The 22,568-nt window shown below is 29.5% G+C and overlaps 1 long non-coding RNA gene across 1 annotated transcript; it reads right to left on the reverse strand.

Annotated features, from left to right (window-relative positions):
* Positions 19,992-20,420, reverse strand: LOC109354194. The gene is made up of 2 exons (XR_002108523.1): positions 20,336-20,420; positions 19,992-20,213 (listed from the first exon to the last, which is right to left on the reverse strand). It is a non-coding gene; the product is annotated as an uncharacterized LOC109354194 (long non-coding RNA).

The following is a 22,568-nucleotide window of genomic DNA, read 5'->3' on the forward strand; positions in this document are numbered from 1 at the left end:
TTTACTTTTCGCATTTTATTTATTCTTTAATACCAACCTTCCTTAAGGAAAAAGTTTAGTTTGTTAATAAAATGAACCCGAAATGGAGTAAATAAATAAAGTTCACTAAATTTATTATTCTTTTGTTCTTTATTTATTTATTTGCTTCTAACAACTAAATTATTCATCACTTTTATATATTAGAATACCATTAAATCGATGTTGGAATTTATTCCACAAAACCGAGTTGGTATTCAAAGATACTTAATAATTATGTAATAGGTAATTGCTTCGATACCATTATACCGGCGTTAGAATTTATTCTAACAAAGCCGAGATGGGGCAAAGAAGGAATGACTTATTTACATGATTATTTACGAACAAAGAATAAAACCGAGTTCACTTACTTAAGAACACACCGAGAAAATGAGAGGGAATTTAACCTTTCAACAAATTGGCACCATGCTAAGGAACGATTCGTTAAGAGGGGAAAACAAAACCTCTCATAAATATGCTTTCAACAAATTGGCGCAGCTGCCGAGGAATTGCTTTAATAATAGAACATTTCATATTTATATGTCATTAGTCAAATAATTGTGCATAAATTTATTTTTCTTTCTCTTTTGTATAAATTTATTTTTCCTTCTGTACATCTTTATTTTTATGTTTTGTACATTTGAAAAAATTAAAAATTAAAAATTCAAAAAGAAAAAAGTGAGTTAGTGGAGTGAAAACCCACTAATTAAGAAACCTTTTATTGTTGTTATAAAAATTTTAGGAGATGTGGAGGTACCCCTCATCAACTTTTTCAAAAGAAAAACATAAAAGGGATTGAAATAAGCAATCATTAGTGGCTGGAATTTTTCTTCAAGAAGGGAAAGCACTAGAATCCTTAAAGGTTAAGTATTCACCATGTACTTTTTGATGATGATACTTTATCTTGTGATACTTTAACCAAACATCTCCATCAACATGCCTTAGTAAATGATTTTGAAATTGTCAAATTAATTTTTAAAACTAAGAACATGCTTGTTACATTTGTGCGGAAAATGAATTTTTCCAAACTTGAGAACTCCTAAAAAGTGTGTTATTTGGTTCACCATTTAACAAAATAAATTCATGAAATTATAATTGGATTTATTTATGGATGTTTGGTGTGATAAAATATGTTTTTAAGTTCCATAAATTTTGTTTGGACTTCCATTTTATCACTTGAATTTGAAATACGATTGAAATTTTTTTCTAAACATCAAATTTCATGAAAAAGCATGATATTTGGTTGGAATTCTCTCAATCAAATTTAATTCATGAACTTAGTGTGAATTGTTAGACTAACCTCAAAGCAAAATAAAATTGCAAGTTTAAAATGATTTACAGGAAAACTAGACCAAACAAATAGACAAAAATAACTCCTAATACATTGAGAGCTAGAACCCAACTTTATCGATAATCACTTGAATCTCATACGAATGTTAAACTAAACATCAACATAAATAAATAAATAAGAAAGAAAATATCATCAACCTATTAATTAACTATCTTTCCATTAATTGTTTGATTTATTATTAATCGATCATTTGCAATTAATTGATGACACAAATCGTGTTTTTGCAAATATGTATATGTGATTAGGTAGGGAAATACATAGATAGGAGAAGAGAAAATCATAAAAAAATAGAATGATAGTATTTAAATTTAATAACAATTTGCTTATTAGAACAGTTAAATAATTCAAGCATCCCAATTGACTTATACAAAAAAAACATTATATTTGACTATGTTTTTCATTTGAAAAGTCATATGTCCTTAATGAACGGTTTCAATTTCAAATTATGATTTTTCCAATCACATAAAGGATATGGAAAACTGATCTGTAATGATTGTTAAACAAAATCAATTGTCACTAAAAGAATTTATTTAACAAAATAAATTTATTTAGCTAAAATATAAGTGAATGTAATTAAAGTGGTTAAACTTGTTGGGGAAGACATTCTTGGAATCCATCATGTTTATTTTTCCAATGCCATGAAGAATGATGATTGTCGATCTAGAACGAATATAAAACAAATTAATGAATATTATAAGCACATAAGGTTGATCATTGCCTAAATTAACAAATTGATGACTGTAATATTAACATTGCAATATTATAATCAAATATGAACTATAAAAAAATATCCACAAAGAGGATTGCCTAAATTAAGGAATTATAAATAATTCAAACAAAATTAAATCGAATATGTGTTATAATACATACAAATTTGTACATCATGATTGTTTTTAATAGAATAAATTTTCATTACCACAATTAAATCAAATCAAATATATGATTATTTTTAAGCCAAAATTATTGTTTTTCATCTACTAGGGTCAACGATACATTGTGACTTTTTTAAAGGCTTTATTTTACAAAAATGATGTTCACAAAATTGAAGTTTCATTTTTATTATTTAGAAGAATATTATCCTCAATGAATACAATGTTATTATCTTTATCACAACTTCATTATACAACAATGTTAATAAGTTAACCTTTACATGAGGAAGTTATTATTGTTGTTCACATTTTTTTTCCTAACATAAACTGTAACTTTTATAATAAAAATATTTGACTTAATATTTTCATTGTTTGAATTTATTTTATTAATCTATGTTATTGAAGTTTTATCATAATACATATTTGCTATGACTTATACATATTTTTATTAGTTATTTTAGAATTAACCAAAAAAGTATGATAAATTTATTTTTATAATTAGCATTGCCTAAAATTAAAGAAATGGAAATAATTTTAATTAAAATTATATTAATATTTGAATTAGTCATTTTCGTACGGTTACTATTTGTGTAATTCAAGTTTTTTAGAAATAAAGTTAATTTTGGTTTTATCCTGTTGATTTATATTATGTATCTTAGTATGAAATTATAATACAACATATTAACCATGAGTTAACTCAATGTACCATAAGGTTAACCAACAAAATACAATAGCTCAAAAAAAACTAAATCTATGAGAAATAAAGCAAACAAAAACTAATCTAGCTAGCAGAGCCCTATGGTTAAAGGGTCACAATAAACTTTTTCATTCACTACATGTGAAAATCACATAACAAATACACTTGATGTTGGCAATGAATTTTCTAGTCAAAGTTGAAAGTGTTAAATATAATGGAATAAAATGTTAAATTGTCCAATACAATATATACTCTTAAATAATTCTACAAATCTATCCACATCACAACTGGAATAAAACATATACTCTTAAGTAAATCTATACAATTCTATATATTTCCTGATGTCCAGGTTTGGGTCGTATTTGCGCATACTAGATTTCTATGATCCTAACTGTAATCTTCGGAAGGTGTTTGGACTCGCTCAAATCCTTGATCATGTCAAAGGGGCAAGATATTAATATGATACTGATATATAAAAATTTCTCTCAAACTCATAAATAAATTAATGATCATAAATATAAATAGATGAAATGAACAATATCTGTAATGATAAAAATTTATATTTTGAATGAACAACTTTTTGTAGCAATGAACATAACAACAAAATAAAATTATATTCAAAGTTGGCACATAATGTAATGAAATGTGAAGGTTTTTTTTATAAAAAAATATGTGAAGACTTATTTTATAGAGGGGAGTTATTAACTAAAACACATCATAATGTAAAGGCCTTCTTTTATTATTGAGCTTGATTCAATGTTGAAAGACTAATTTTTTGACATAAAAATCATGAAGAAAGTTAATGTATGTAAAGGTATAGATACATAACAAAAGACAAAGAACTACTTGACAAAAAACACACATGATAATGACATATTATTTAAAACAACATAATGATGTTGTATGCATAGTATATTCATAGTATATAATGATGTAGGAGAGAATCAAGAGCTCATAAAACACTAAAAATCAGTAGAGTTAATATAAAAAACAACATTCATAAATAAAATGCTAATGATATATTATTAAAGGAGTGCATAAGTGAAATGCAGAGAATCAAACTCATAAGTCAAAAAGAAACAAAAGTAAGGACACATAAAAATGATGAAGATAATTGTTGTATCTTAAAGCCTAGTCCTTACTAATGCATTTTATAATACCAGAGACATTTTCATAGAGTATTAAACAATAAGTAGGTCATTAGAAATTTGTATCAAGAATATCATACGAGGTCAATACAAATTCAACAACTTTGAAAGTACATCACTTCTGGATAAGGAAGAAGTAATAAAATACATTAACTAACTTATATTATTTTACATGTTTGTTTAGGTGATCAACAAGTTGTTTCTATGACATTTCACCAACCAAGCAATACACATCAGGTTGAAGGAAGATGGAAGAAAGTGGCTAGTAGCTCAAGTTAATCCTTGACACCAAGTGCACACTGTACTGATACAAGTTGCATCACAAGCACAAATGAATTTGCTCACAATTTCACTGATTTAGCATTGGTTTATGCAGCATAGTATTTGTTTCTATAAACACATGTGCATAATGTAATTATGCACATGTTTCACATTATGCTTGTATAGTTAAGAGTTACTTAAGCCATAAAGCTCTTCCTTTTATGGGAAGTATCTTTGCTTTTCTTGGATTCTTGGTTTCCTTCCTATTATAAAAGGAGACCTTTACTTGTAAACAATTAAGCAATTCAATCAATAAAGAGATACACACATTTTCTTCTCATACATTTCTCAAAAACAATATGGTATTAGAGATATCAAATTGAGAGCTCTGTTGCATAAACCATTCTTCTTCTTTTCCTACTTCTCCCTATCCATTAATCCTTCTCTATCAACGATTCTTCCATCATCTTTTCCTTTCCTACAAATCATTTCATCCTTCTTCTATGTCCAAGATAAACCGGCAAACATGGATGAGGAATCAGCACAAACACATCAGGCAAATCATCATGCAGACTCAATGCAAAATCCGAGTAATCCATACTACCTACATCCTGGGGAAAGTCCAGGTATGGTGTTGGTTTCACCACCTCTGAGTGGTGCCAATTATCATTCCTGGAGTAAGGCAATGATGAGGGCCTTAATATCAAAAAATAAGTTCAAGTTTGTCAACGGAATCATCAAGATGCCACAAGAAACAGATTCAACATATGATGATTGGGAAAGATGCAACAATATGGTGATTTCATGGATCACCAGATCCTTGACACAACAAATCTCACAAAGCATTATTTATATAGACAATGCATATGATCTTCGGAAAGATCTCAAAGATAGATTCTCAAAAGGGGATCATTTTAGACAATCAGATTTACTTCAAAATATACACTCCATAAAACAAGGGGATAGGAATGTGTCCACATACTTCACTGACCTTAAGACAATTTGGGATGATTTGGAATCACTAAGGCCAATACCTAGCTGCACATGTAGCAGAAGATGCATATGTGAATTTATGAAGATCATCCAAGACTATAGGAAGTCTGAATATGTGATATGTTTTCTGAAGGGACTTAATGATCAATAAAACACCATCAAGACCCAAGTCTTTCTCATGGAACCATTACCTTCTATCAACAAAGTCTTCTCCCTAGTTATTCAATAGGACAGGCTAGAGGAAGAGACAACACATAGTGAATCTAGAACCAATCTCAACAATGTAAATACAGCATACCAATGGAGGCCTTAGTAAAAAAACACTAGAAGAGGCAATTTCAACAATAAAGATGTAAGGAAAACTACAGAGAGTGGCATATTGGGCAAAGGTTATCCATCACAAGGCAATAAAGTATGCACTTTCTGTGGAAATAATGGACACACAACAGAAACATGCTACTTTAGGCATAGATTTCCCCCAAACTTTAAGTTCAAATCTAAAGGGAATGGCATGGTCAATAACATTGATACACACCAGCAGGATGAAAACAATCAGGAAGGGATAAATCACAATGAATCATTAGGCAACACACACACTCAACAAGCACAACTGAGCATTCAACAAGTTCATGCTATTAACCAAATAAGCCACAATACAATCATTGATGATCATCCCCCTATCTCAGATAATTTTCTCAATCAATCTTGAATTTTGGATAGTGGGGCAACAGACCATGTCACTAACTGATTATCAAACTTCACATATTTTCAAAACATAAGGCTTATTTCAGTTAACTTACCAAATGGTTTTACTATCCTTGTAAAGCACTCATGAACTATTGTCTTATCTAATAACCTCATCCTGTATAATGTTCTTTATATACCTGGTTTTAAGTATAACCTCATCTCTGTTAACAAGCTTGCATGTTCCTTGCAATGCTATCTTGCATTTGATAATGATTCTTGTGTTATCCAGGATATGACTTCTTCGAGGATGATTGGTCATGATAACATCAAGGATAACCTCTACACATTGACAAAGCATGATCATCAAGAAAAGAACCTTCTGCACATCATTAGTTCTTTAGAAAATAAAACTACTTTTAATCATGTTTGTTTTGATCTTTGGCACTTTAGATTAGGACATCCCTCAAAAAATGTTCTTAATCATGTTTGTAAAACTTTTCCTTATGTGAAGTTTGACTCTGCCAAAATCTATGATTTCTGCCATCTAGGAAAGCAAACCAAACTTGCCTTTCAAAATAGCACTACACACACAACACATCCTTTTGAATTAGTTCATATGGACATTTGGGGACCCTTGGGTATCACTAGCCTACAAGGGCACAAAAACGTTCTTACTATAGTAGATGATCACACAAGACATACATGGATTTATCTCATGCCTAATAAAGAAAAATACTAGAAACTTAATAAAGAACTTTGTGCAGTTAGCTTTAGTCCAATTCAATCATAAGATTAAGGCTATTAGATCTGATAATGGAAAGGAATTCACTATGCCTGACTTTTATTCTCAATCTGGAATCTTACACCAGACATCATGTGTGGAAACCCCCCAACAAAACTCCATAGTCGAAAGAAAATACAGGCACATCCTTAACATTGTTAGGTGCTTGTTGTTTCATTATGGTCTGCCAAAATGTTTTCGGAGTTATGCACTGAACCATGCTTTTGACTTGATAAACAGATTGCCAACATACAAATTAGGATTTAAGTCTCCTTTTGAGTGTTTATTCCAAAAGATTCCTAAGCTCATTGACCTGAAAGTCTTTGGGAGTTTATGCTTTGTTTCCACCCTAGCAACTAATAGATCCAAGCCAGATCCTAGAGCTAAGAGATCCATATTCTTAGGCTATAAACATGGAACAAAGGGCTACATAGTTTTTCATCTATCCACTAGAGCCATAGTTGTCTCTAGGAATGTTATATTTTATGAAAATACTTTTCCCTACACCAACATCATGGCTAACCAAACAAGCCACACAAAGGCTTCTACTAATTCTTATTCCTTTCTTGACACCATCCCTGCCTATATAAGCTCAACCCCTAGTGAATATGGTCATGACCTCTGTCCTAATCCACTAGGCAACTTGATCATGACATTGAGCTTGTCACCACCACTGATAACTCTGTCATACCTCCACCTAATTCCGCACCTAGCCCTCATCTTAGAAGATCACAAAGACCATGTCATCCTCCTGCTTATCTTAGTGACTTCCACTGCAGTCTCATAACCAAGACATCTACCAATCCTCATAGCAACATCAAGCATCCTCTCCATTATGTCCTATCTTATGCTACACTATCTGCCCCTGATTTAACCTACTGTCTTTCAATTTCCACACACGATGAGCCTAAAACCTTTAATCAAGCCATCAGAGAAATGATTGGATTCAAGCTATGACAGCTGAACTGAAGGCCTTAGAACAAAATGACACTTGGACCTTAGTTCCCCTGCCTTCAGACAAACAAGCTATTAGATCTAAGTGGGTTTACAAGCTTAAGTATAATTCTGATGGTACCATTGAAAGACACAAGGCTAGATTAGTAGCCAAGGGGTATACCCAAACAGAAGGGCTAGATTTCTATGAAACCTTTGCACCTGTTGTGAAGTTAACAACTGTAAGGCTCCTCTTTGCTCTTGCAGCCAGTCAAGGATGGTTATTGCATCAACTTGATGTCAATAATGCCTTCCTTCATGGAGATCTTGATGAAGAAGTTTACATGACCCTGCCTCAAGGTGTCTTATGCTCTATTCCAAACATGGTTTGTAAGTTGAATAAATCCCTTTATGGTTTAAAACAAGCCAGTAGACAATAGATTGCAAAATTATCCACTGCTTTATTATCTATGGGTTATTTCCAATCTAAGCATGATCATTCCTTGTTTACTAAATCTGAAGGAACTCTTTTTACTGCTTTATTGATCTATGTGGATGATTTAATTCTTGCTGACAATAATGCATCAGAAATCAGTTTTGTTAAACAACAACTTCATAAAAAGTTTCAAATTAAAGATCTTGGTGAACTTAAATACTTTCTTGGACTAGAAATAATAAGAACAAATGATGGCATCACTGTGTGCCAAAGAAAATATGCCTTGGATTTGTTGTCTGATACAGTTTTCCTCAATTGCAAGCCAGTGACAACACCTATGATCAAAAGCACTAGACTACATCAACAAGATGGTAATCCTTATCCTCATCCCATGTTCTATAGACAATTGGTTGGTAGGTTGCTTTACCTTACTAATACTAGACCTGATTTAAGTTTCTCTCTACAACAATTAAGCCAATTTATGGCTGCTCCTACCATAACTCATTACAATGTCATTTCAAGGGTGCTTTAATACATTAAGAGCAGCCCAGGCCAAGGTTTATTTTATCCATTTGATTCAACCATTCACATCAAAGGGTTCAGTGACTCAAATTGGGCCACTTGCCCTGACACTAGAAGATTTGTTTCTAGTTATTGTATGTTCTTGGATAATGCTCTTATTTCTTGGAAATCAAAGAAACAAAATACAATTTCTAGATCCTCCTCTGAAGCAGAATATAGGGCCTTAGCTATAGCATCTTGTGAGGTGCAATGACTAACTTACCTTTTACGGGATTTCAAAGTTCCTTTTAAGGAACCAACTCTTCTTTATTGTGACAATAATTCTGCCTGTTACATTGTTGCAAATCCTGTATTCCATGATAAAACCAAGCATGTGGAAATTGATTGCCATATTGTACGGGAAAGATTGCTAAGCAAGCGCTATCACCTTCTGCCTATTTCTACAACAAACCAAACATCTGATATACTCACTAAGGCTTTAGATCCATCTGTTTTTCAATCCCATCTTATCAAGCTTAGAGTAGCTAATCCTTACTCTCCAACTTGAGGGGGGGGGAAGAAATTGGCTAGTAGCTCAAGTTAATCTTTGACACCAAGTGCACACTGTACTGATACAAGTTGCATCACAAGCACAAATGAATTTGCTCACAATTTCACTGATTTAGCATTGGTTTATATAGCAGAGTATTTATTTCTATAAACACATGTGCATAATGTAATTATACACATGTTTCACATTATGCTTGTATAGTTAAAAGTTAGTTAAGCCATAAAGCTCTTCCATCTATGATCTTTGCTTTTCTTGGATTCTTGGTTTCCTTCCTATTATAAAAGGAGACCTTTACTTGTAAACAATTAAGCAATTCAATCAATAAAGAGATACACACATTTTCTTCTCATACATTTCTGAAAAACAATAAGAAGATAACAAAATTATTCAAAAATGACCTTCGGAAAACCAATGCATGTAACAAATATATATTCAAGATATATTTAAGCCACAAAATAGGAGAAAGATCACATTTAAAACCCAAAAATATAACAAATATAACAAATTGAAGAAGAAAAAGTATTAAAGTTCACATTTTTAAGATCGAAAAATGTCAAAATATCATCACTACTAGAAAAGGAAGAAAATGATACAAGTCACCAAAAAGTATCAGCACTCCTGGAAAAGTATTAAAAATTTAAAAGTACGATCATTGCTAGAAAAAGTATCAAATTTTGTTACCTGTTTACCATATATATTTCTTATATAACAAATACAAATTTGAGAATAAAAAGTATTAAAGTTCACATTTTTAAGGCTAAAAATATGAAAGTATACCCACTGCTGGAAAAGAATTACTTAATTGAAGATATTTTAAAAAGACTTAATTGCCCTCTGCAACTTAAGAAGCACTGATTAAGAAAGTCTATTAAACATAGACTTCACAAAATAAACAAATCTTGATTGAAAAATTATGTAGCAACTGGAACAAAATATAATAAAGTAGGTTAATATGCATAACTACAAAAAATACAGAAAACAGAATAATGAAAAAAAATAAACAAACAAAATTGTGACAAACTTGTAGAAAAGACATTAAAACTGATTAATATTAATAGAATGTCAGATTTATATGAAATGTTTTATGTATTAACAGAGTCCATTAAACAAAGTCTATTAGACATAGACTTAAATGAATAAGAACTATTTCGAAGAAGATAACAAAAAAATTAAGAAACTGATTTGATAGCATTATTTCTCATTATATTTATAATGTTAAAAATTATTAAACATTATAATTGTAATTTTCAAAAATGAACACCCAACACGCAATGACGGACATGTAGAGAGTCAACTTGAAAAATTTACTAACACATATTAACAGTACTACAAAGTAAGAAAACTGATTTAATGACATTATTTCACACAATATTTATAATGTTAAAAATTATTAAATAGTATAATTATAATGTTCAAAAATGAACATCCACCAACAATGGACATGCAGAGAATCAACACACATTAACAGTACTAAAATATGCAAATATTTTTGAAGCTATAGCATAGTAACAATATAGTGAACCTGAGATCAATCATAAGTTATTAGTAATGCATTTTATAATATGAGATACAATTCCATACACTATTAGAGAATAAGTAACTCATTATAAATGTCATAAAGAAATGTCAGAGGAGGTCATAATTTTTTTAACAACATTCACAACTCAAACAACTATAAAATAAACGAACAAAATATCATAACCTTGAAAGTGTTTATGGAAAAATTACTATGATATTAAAGGATCACTTCTAGAGAAACGACTACCTTAAAGATCCAATTTATAACGAAAAAAACTTGGATGAAGAACTACAAAAAGTATAAAAGTCATAATTTTTAACCAAATTTTTTGAAAAAGGATCACTTCTGGAGAGACAACTACCTTGAAGATCCAATTTTTAACGAAAAATAGGATGAAGAACCACAAAAAGTATGAAAGGTATAAATTTTAAACAAATTTTAAACCACTTCTGGAGAGACGATGCAGAGAAGACCTTCATGTTTTGGACAACACTGATGCAAATAAAAGATTTAAGAGGTATAGGGGAGAAGAAGAAATGAATGATGAATAATGTTATTGATACTTAAATGCACACAGAAGAAGAAGATTGAGGAGGCATAGGGATGAGAGAAGAAATGAAAGGGTATGCACGTGAAGAAAATTGAAGAGATATATAGATAAGAAAGAAGAAATAAGAGTAATAAGAGAATGCATGTGAAGATGAAACATGAAGAAGAAAATTGAAGAGCTATAGGTAAAAAGCAGAAATGAAAGGTACACCGTAATAAATGTCATCAATGTCATTAACATAGTGAGATACACATAACACTCATGCAGGTAATTTTCCTGCTGAGATATGACGACACTTCTATAAAGTACATTTTAGTAAAGATTTTTTATCTCAGAAATTACCTTTTCGTTTTTTATTTTATAAAAATTTCTGTTACAAATTTACTCCCAAAAAACCCAAATATCAAGCTTTGAAAATATCTAATATTGTAAAATCACCAACCTATTGTGTTCTTAATAAGATAGTAGACATCCTCAGCTTTGCTGGTTTGATTTGATAGTAAGTAGACCATGTGTCTAATTCATTGTTGACATTATTCTTGAATATCCTTGTTGTATGTAATATTAAGATCTTAGTCTTCCTTGGTTGAATGTTTTTTTTTCTTGCAATGCCATGATGAGCAATTCCACCATTACACCAATTTTGGGCTTTTTGTAACCTTTTCACATTAGAAAAAAGAATCAACCAAAAAACTGCTCCAATTTGTTATATTAAGAGTTGTGATTCCATTCAAAATGTCTCAATGGGCTTTTGATCACAAATCTTTAAAAATGCCCTAGTTTGAGAGGCTTACATGTTTCCTTTGTTTTATTGGTCTGTATTTCATTTATAACTCTTTAAAAAAAATACTAAAACAATTATCATGCAAACTTGTGAAGTGTTTGGGCTATCACTTGTGTTGCGGTGATGATAAAACTTCATTTGTGTTTGGCCTTGTCTTAATGTGTTGGTGATGATAGAACTTAATTTGCGTTTGAGCTTGTGTAGATGATTGAATTTAATTTGTATTTGGGATGTGATTATTGATATGGTGATGATTATATTAGTGAGAGAGAATGAATTTAATCCAATGCATTAGAGATGAGATATTTTTATCAAAATTTTATTTGAACTTTTACTTACTTTGGAGTGCATCTTAGGCAAATTGATCCTCAATAAGATCTTCTAGGCTTGTATCATAGTCTAGCTAAAGGTTTCAAAGAAAATAAAATAAGGCTTAAAATATGTGTTTCACATATCCACATTTCTTCTTTATCCTATTTTCAATAGTTTACTAACATGACAATCAACTATCAAGTGAATTTCTTGGGTTGTGATAAGAATGACCTAAGATTTAGGCAGATATATTCTCATGAAGGATTCCATTTGAGTTTATTGATGTTGAAACTTCATTTGCCATAACTTTTGCCTAAGATATTTGTTGTAGAATCTCAACATATTTTGTTCGATATCGCATCTCATATTAATGATTAGTTAAAATCTCAAAAAAATTATTTTATAAAACAGAAGAAAACGTAATTAAGTTTAAGAAAGTGAAGTGCAATCCTCACGTCCGACATCACATCATACATAAAATTAGGGTAAATGTTATATTTTTATTTCTAAATTTTAATAATTTTATGGGATTGATTTCTAACATGTTAACATGCACTGAATGGACACCTAAGATGTAGGAGATCAAAAAGCATAGTCCAGAATTCTCCATCTGCTTCCATGGAGACCTGCAGTGTTATAGAGCGGAGGAGAGATACTTCAGGTTATGACTCTTCTGGTGGTAGGAATTTTGATATATTTCTTGTGCAAGGTGTTCGGTTTTTTCTAGCTTTTTTGTGTTATGATTTTTTAGTATTGCATTTTATGTTGGAGGATGTTTTCTAATATCTTTTTGTGTGATGGGAATTTGTTGTTGTTGTAGATTTTTCTAATTTTTATTTATTTGAGAGGATAAAACTCTCAAAGTATTTTTTTTGCTATTTTTTAGGGTGTCTTCGCCAAAATATTTTTATTTGCTATTTTTTCTAAAAATAATTCAAACAAATTTCAGAGAGGAGAGTGAATATGGTTTTCGATTTTTTAGCTCTCTTCTTTTAGTGGTAAGCTACTCTATTTATACCTGCAAACAAACACATGTTTTTATTTTGACACAAATCACCCACATTAAATGGGAGAGGATTTCTCTCCTTTAATTGTATAAAAATATCAGCCCCTTATTTCTTGCCCTTGCTGATAGCCATAGGTTTATTTTCGGGAATAGACTATCATGTGTATTTATTCCATTCATCAAAACATGTTTAAATAAAAATTGGTAATTTCCAATTATGCAATAAATCCAGATTTTCACCTTTATTAAGCAAAACTCAAATTAAAATTTATTTAAAAATTTCAAAGTAATTGTTTTTTATTTCAGGGCATAAAAATACTTTCTTTTGTGATTAGTAATTTTTCTAAAGCCCATATATTATTGTAATACTCCCAAGTGAGTAAAAAATAATAATTATTTGGCTCCAAATAAAATTAAATGAATCCCCCCTTTAGAATAAAGTATTTATAGGTTCTAAACAATCTTAAATTATTACATTAGGTAATAAAAAATCGCAAAAGGTACTTAACACACAGTCTTTTTTATATGTTTTTATGGAATATTGAAATATCACTAACCTTCTTAAAAATCATTTTTTTTATTCAAAGAGATTTGAGAAACATCATCAAATTGATAAGAAATATTATAATTTGATTTGCATATTTTGTGATCGCAATCTTTAATTTATTTGATTAGTTAATTTCTATGAGAGTCAATCTCCGAAGGTTCAATTTTTATAATAAGATATTTTTTTCTTCAAATTTTTGTTAGGGATACTATGGTAAGTATCTAGTAAATAAAAGAACGCTAATTTTGTTAGGGCCAAAAAAATATATATTCACACCTTGGATGAAGGGGAAACCATGGATTTGGAGAAGTAGTTCCAGAATATGTTGTGGTAGTTTAGGCATTTGTCGTCGTAGTTACAGAATCTATTGTGGTGGACCAGAGATTTCTTGAAGTTGTTCTCGTACTTGCAATGATGGACAAGGGATTTTTTGAAGTAGTTCCTGCACTTGTTATGATGCACCAAGCATTTTTTGGGGCAGTTTTTGCGCTTGCCATGATGGATCAATGATTTGTTGAGGAAGTTTCCACCATTACCATGATGGACCAGGGATTTGTTGAGTCAATTCCCACGTTTTTCATGATGTACCAGAGATTTGTTATGGAAGTTTTAGTGCTTGCCATGATAGACCATGGATTTGTTGAGGCAGTTCCCATCTTTGTCATGTGTTGGATACTAGTAAGGTAAATCACACCTAGAGAGGGTGAATAAGTGTAGCGGATCACTAGTCTCTCTTTTCCAATTAATGCGCGAAATAGAAAGCTTGTTGATATTAATTGATTATGGTCAGTGTTAATTGATTATACACAGCTTTAATCAATTATATAGTATCTTGATATTCATGCAAATAGATTTCTTTCACAACTAACAATGATAAATAACAATCTTTATTGTCTTAAACTGGATCTTGTTTTTATACAGATTATTAATACTTAGCACAAATCACACAAATCACACAAATCAAACAAATTAGAAATCAATAAAGACTGAAATTTAAAAGAGATAGGGAAAGAGAAAGTGCTCAAGGATTTTTATCCTGGTTCGTTTGTGCGTCCATTTGCAAACCTTATTCAGGCCTCCCCTTCTAATCTCGGAAGATTTTCTTCACTATTGTAAAACAACCGTTTGATACAATCACACTTACAATACACCTAGCAAGAACTTCCTTCTTGAATACAATGAGCCTACTCGCTTGGTTTGACCTGACAACTCGCCTTCTAGGATATCAAACCGTTCGCGATTTTGAACCCAACTGAAGTTTCACTGTTCCAAGACTTCATGTCCCATGAAGACACAAAATTCTCTTTTACGATGATACTAATACATCAAGAGAATCAATCATTGTTTTTCATAATGTTTATCGAGTTATCGATACACTCTTAATGTGCGGATATAAACTTTGATCTCGGCTCTATAAACTTCTATAGAACTCTCACAAGAAGCCTAAAACTATAGCGTTTTGGAAAAGTTCTTCCCCCTTTCCTCTCTAGAAAATGATGCAATATTTCATTTTCTTTTGCTCAAAGAATAAGCAAGATATTATGAAGTTTATGTACTGTGAATCTTGGTTTTGTTCCTCTTAATAATTTTTTCTTGAATCTAATGAAAATTCACACTAGTTGAAAAAACAACTTTTATATGAAACTGATTTTAACTTATGTTAATCGATTATCTACTTAGTTAATCAATTAACGTGTTTATGAAAAATAGTTTTTCTATTAAGACTTAATCGATTATCAATCTCTTTAATTGACTAATAAGTCATAAATCCTTGGAAGTTAGCCACTGTAACTTCTTTTAATCGATTACATCAATTCATAGTCGATTAATAGATTTCAACAAGACATGATCAATTATCAATCATTTTAATCGATTAATATATGAAAATGGTTTTCATTAATGCATAGTAAATACTCTATATGATCAAAGAACATGCAACACATGATTTTGAAATAGATACTACTTTTATGCACAAAAACCATGTATACTTAATGCTAATGCATGATGCACCACATATTTGTTGAGACCATTATCGCGCTTGTCGCGATGGACCAGAGATTATTTGACGTAGTTCTCGCGCTTGCCATGATAGATCAAGGATTTGTTGAGGAAGTTCTCATGTTTGCCATGATTGATCATGGATTTGTTGAGGCAGTTCTCACGATTGTCATGATGAACTACATATTTGTTAGGTAGTTTTGACGTTTACAATGATGAACCAGAGATTTGTTGAGTCAGTTTTCGTACTTGTTATGATGAACCATAGATTTGTTATGATAGTTCTCATACTTGCTATGCTGCAAGTATATAGCCATATGTGTGGCCTTCTTTGTTATTATTTTGGGCATATAAAATCCTATCATTAAAATATATCAAATCCTATCATTAATTTGAAAATATAGAATATCCACCAAATATTCATTATCCTAAAACTCATATTTTCAACTTTATGTGACCTCTAGTCACCAATTTAGAGACAGTAGAAAATACATACCAGAGTGCACAAAAAAATCCCAAAATCAATTCTCATTTCTTTGCTAGTCAACGTTCTTCATCCCATCATTTTCTACATCATTGGCTTATCATTATTAAATCTAGGGTCGTCACGTATCCTCAGGATCTGTGTGCCACCTTTGTGTTCCTCTCATTTTGTTCATTATCTGTAATAGATCCTTGCCCATTTCGGTTGTACTACGTGTTCGTGTCAAATGTCAGTTTTTCCTTTCTTATTTAGCTTCTTTCCTTTTTTTAATATTTTGTATTATAAAAACATTAATTAATTTATAATGTAATTTTTAATAAAAATAATAATATTTAATGTTGTATTATATAATTTAATGAAAAGTAATTACTTAAGTTATTATTAAAAATTAAAATAATGAATTATTAAATGATGAAATATGTAATGGATATTAAAAGGACAGTAGAAACTAAGATGAGTTTTTACTTACCAAATATTTAGTTATGATATTATGTTCAACTATTAATAATGGAATGACAAATAACATAATTTACTTACTAAATGAGTTTTTATTGTGTCAAATCACATACCTTAATATTTTATTTTAATAATATTGGTTGTTGATTTAGAATATTTTTTTGAAGTAATAACTAATTGCATTTTTCATATATGTATGACAAATTATGTTATATATGAAAAACTAGCATATGAGTTTCTGTTAACAATTTGGATTATTTTCGTGTAATATTTATTGGAGTTATATCTTTCAAAATAAAATTCAATAATTTCATAAATACATATTAAGTGATAACTAAAACAAGCGTTTTTTTAATATATGACTTTTAACATCACTCCTTCAAGCAAATGATGTTAAATGTATGACTTTTAACAACGCTTATTGTAAGAAGTGTTATTGATATGTCACCTTTAACAACACCTATTTAAGCAAATCCGGTTAAATAGATTCAAATCAACAGCGCTTGCTTAAAAAACAACTGTTGAATATCTTAGGCAAACATACAACAACACTTATTGAAGAAAATGTTGTGAAAGCTATATCCACTTATCAAATTTAACAGCACTTGTTTAAAAGAGAGTTGTTAATTATCTTCTGAATTGTATTTAATAGGATTGTGCTAGAAAGCAATGTGAAAGAACCATCGTTAAATGCGAATTATGACATAGTGGCTAGGATGTAAAAATATTTAAATATTATTTTGGTGTTTATAATATAAAATTTTACCATCTAAGGAAAATACATAAAATATTACTTGCAGTTAATGTTGTAATACCATTGCATTAATAGCCGACATTGTTGTGAGTTTTTGAAAAAAATATAAATATTATTAATTTATTATGACTAGACTAAAAATTAGTATTACAAAAGAAAAGATGAATACAATACTCAATTTTAGATTTTATATTACCATCGTTATCTCTTTTCATTCCTATGACATTGATAAAACACAAGGGTTAAGTTATTATTTATTTATTTTTTAACTTTAATATTTATTTTCAAAGATTGAAATTAATTTTCATAATAGTGAGATTTTATTTTATGTCATTATGTGATTTTTTTAAGTAGGTTTGTTTGAATGGTATTCAATTTGACTGTTGTTCGGTGAAGTAATAACACTTCGATCAAATGTATGTTAGTAACGTTTGAAATGGTTTGACAATATTCAAGTGACAACATAAATCGTTTAGGGTGATTATCATCATGATCTTAGATTATTTCATTAAATTGTCTCAATAATTTCTAAAGTAAACGAGTCTTGTAGAATAAGGAAGTCAAATGAAAATATTTTTCATGTAAGATTCCCTAATCCCTAATCAATTCCCATTTTCAAACATGTGTTGATTGATAATATATCAACTATGAATATAAATGACGTTTTTAATTGGAAGTATTCATAAAAATATTCTTCATAATTTCGATAAACTTATATTGTGATAATAGTCCCTATTTTTTATATGTTCACAATTTATTTGATTTCATCATATATATATATATATATATATATTCTTTATCATATTGTATTGATGCTTTTGTCCATTTTTCTATAAACTTAATTGTATATCGTAGAGGTTAAACATATATATCCATGTTTGACAATGTTAATGGAAATAAATATTTTTTATGTAAGGAAAATATGTTTATTCTTTTTTGAGAGTACAACCACATTAGTTATCTCTATTGTCAATTTTTTATTTATCAAAGAAAGGAGTTATATCTTTCAAAATAAAATTCAATAATTTCATAAATACATATTAAGTGATAACTAAAACAAGCGTTTTTTTAATATATGACTTTTAACATCACTCCTTCAAGCAAATGATGTTAAATGTATGACTTTTAACAACGCTTATTGTAAGAAGTGTTATTGATATGTCACCTTTAACAACACCTATTTAAGCAAATCCGGTTAAATAGATTCAAATCAACAGCGCTTGCTTAAAAAACAACTGTTGAATATCTTAGGCAAACATACAACAACACTTATTGAAGAAAATGTTGTGAAAGCTATATCCACTTATCAAATTTAACAGCACTTGTTTAAAAGAGAGTTGTTAATTATCTTCTGAATTGTATTTAATAGGATTGTGCTAGAAAGCAATGTGAAAGAACCATCGTTAAATGCGAATTATGACATAGTGGCTAGGATGTAAAAATATTTAAATATTATTTTGGTGTTTATAATATAAAATTTTACCATCTAAGGAAAATACATAAAATATTACTTGCAGTTAATGTTGTAATACCATTGCATTAATAGCCGACATTGTTGTGAGTTTTTGAAAAAAATATAAATATTATTAATTTATTATGACTAGACTAAAAATTAGTATTACAAAAGAAAAGATGAATACAATACTCAATTTTAGATTTTATATTACCATCGTTATCTCTTTTCATTCCTATGACATTGATAAAACACAAGGGTTAAGTTATTATTTATTTATTTTTTAACTTTAATATTTATTTTCAAAGATTGAAATTAATTTTCATAATAGTGAGATTTTATTTTATGTCATTATGTGATTTTTTTAAGTAGGTTTGTTTGAATGGTATTCAATTTGACTGTTGTTCGGTGAAGTAATAACACTTCGATCAAATGTATGTTAGTAACGTTTGAAATGGTTTGACAATATTCAAGTGACAACATAAATCGTTTAGGGTGATTATCATCATGATCTTAGATTATTTCATTAAATTGTCTCAATAATTTCTAAAGTAAACGAGTCTTGTAGAATAAGGAAGTCAAATGAAAATATTTTTCATGTAAGATTCCCTAATCCCTAATCAATTCCCATTTTCAAACATGTGTTGATTGATAATATATCAACTATGAATATAAATGACGTTTTTAATTGGAAGTATTCATAAAAATATTCTTCATAATTTCGATAAACTTATATTGTGATAATAGTCCCTATTTTTTATATGTTCACAATTTATTTGATTTCATCATATATATATATATATATATATATAGTAATCCTTGTTTATTCACTGTTTTCATTTATATATTGTGTGCAACACTAGTTATCTCTATAATATTACATAATAAGATGTAACCCTTCTTTATTCATTTTTTTAACTTGTGCGCACATTTTTTATTACATCACAATGTCTTGGTTCTCAATCTTGGGAAGCATGAATTCAGGCAGCTTGCGTGTACAGCGTCTAGCAAAACACCTATGCTTGGGACTACAAAGTAACTGACATTGTAGGTTTGCTTTACAAGGAAGATGAATAAAACATTTTGCATCTGATTGTTTGCATATATCTGTATTCACACAATTAATACATTAACATAAAAACAATATATATCACAAAGAATATAGTGCAATGAAAATTGGAAGGTATAAAATACATGGTGGAGATTCAAAATAAAATATAATTTCTAACCTGCTGCCATGATAAAAATAAAAAAGAAAGCAAATTTAACAAGAAACATCGTCACACTCAAGTAACTATCAATAGTTGATCAAACCTTGAATAGATGGTTCAATTCTTAGTAGGCCTCTACTACCTATATATAGTGGTGAGGTGTGACACTTTCAAAAGAGTAATTAGTGTCAATAGGAGAAAAAATGCACTCATCCATAGTATAAGGGATTAGTTCGTTACCCATGGCGTGAAAAAATATCCTTAGTAGTACCTAAAAAGATAGTATAAGTGGTTTTACAATATTATTGTATCATTCTCATTCATACTTAATTGGAAAATAGTATACTTATGTGATAATATTTAAATATTATTTTGGTGTTTATAATATAAAATATTATCATCTAAGGAAAAGCAAAATATTACTTGTTCGTTAATGTTCTAATACCATTGCATTGACGGCATACTTTGTTGTGTGTTTTTTGAAAAAGATAAATGTTATTAATTTATTATGACTAGACTAAAAATTATTATTATATAAGAAAAGATGACAAAAATACTCTATTTTAGAATTTATGTCACTATCATTATCTCTTTTCATTCTTAGGACTGATGAAACACAAACGTTTAAATTATTATTTATTTATTTTTAAAATTTAATATTTAGTTTCAGAGATTGAATTAATTTTCATAATAGTGTGATTTTATTTTATGTTATTATGTGATTTGTTAAAGTAGGGTTTTTTAATGGATTTTGATTTCACTATTGTTTGTTTGTTGAAGTAATAACACTTGAGTCAAAGGAATGATAGTAGTGATTTGACACTATTCAAGTGAGGAGATAAAACATTTAAGATGAGGGAGAATATCAACATGATCTTAGATTATTTCATTAATTGAAGTGTCCCGATGGTCTCGAAAGTCAGTGAGTCTTGTAGGATAAGGAACTCAAATGAAAATATTTTTCATGTAAGATTTCGTAACCAGTTTCGATACGACGTGCAATTTTTATATTTTTGTGTGCTGAAAATACATGTTTATAAATTTATTTGTCATTACCGTAATGTAAAAACTCGCTTATGATACATAGTCATGAAAAATTGTGAAATAATGATATTTAAATATTTATGAATAATTGTGATAAACTAATAATTGTTTTTATGCCTATATGTTATATGTGTTCAAGTCAATGTTATTAAATTTGGACCGATTAATGACTCGGTCAAGGTACTGTTGGTTCAACTAGTGGTTGGACCAGTTAACTCGATTTGCATTAAAAATTCTAAAATATTCATAATATTATGTAAAAATAATTAACAATCATATACTGAATTTAAAAATATTATCATGTATAATTAAACAACAACAAAAGAATATTTTACTACTATAAAATAACAAATAAGTTACAAATATTTATTTTCGTTGACAAACGACATTGATTTGGTTGTTTTTAAAAAAATATTTTTTTGATTGACTCGACCGATCCAGCCGATCCGTCCACCCAAGCCACTAGTTTTAACTTTAAACTGACTGAGTCAACCCTATTTGATGCAAAACTGGTTAGATGAAAGGCTTAAACCAATTAGATGTTCGGTTCACGGTTGAACCGGGTGGACTGACTGGTTCGAGCCGAATTCTATAAGACTAGTTTAAGTAATTTAATTTCTTAATAGTAGTAATATAGTAGTATGTACGTGTGAGGCCTTCTGTGTTATTATTTGGGGCATAATAGTTTTGAATACCTAATTTTGTCCGAGTTATACACATACTAGAGTAAGATTGAAAATAAATATTCAATCAACATTTTAAAATATATGAAATCCTCTCACTATCTTTAAAATATATCAAATCCTCTCATTAGTCAAATATACTCTTCCACCATTAAATCTTTTGATTAAATTTTTAGGATAAAAGAAATGCTTAACATTTGTCATTATACGCCTATCCCACTTCTAGATAGGTAAGTTGCTATTACGTTCACTAACACGTCATTTTTTAAGACAAGGGTGACAACAACAACCATAAATTTATTGAAAATGAGAAAGCTCAATACAAAAGGCAGTCAAAAAAGGCAAGAGATTACATATGCTTGAATCTACAATTAGGTAATCCAAACCTATTTCTATAGAAGTCAGCAAAAAGAAAACCATGAATTGAATCCCACCATGAGTCACACTAGGACACAACACCTAGGGATGGCAAAGGGGTGAAACGGGCACGAGTAGTGCTTTCCCGTACCCCTATCCACACAATT

Source organism: Lupinus angustifolius, chromosome LG08, assembly GCF_001865875.1.
Source record: "Lupinus angustifolius cultivar Tanjil chromosome LG08, LupAngTanjil_v1.0, whole genome shotgun sequence".
Lineage (NCBI taxonomy): Eukaryota > Viridiplantae > Streptophyta > Magnoliopsida > Fabales > Fabaceae > Lupinus > Lupinus angustifolius.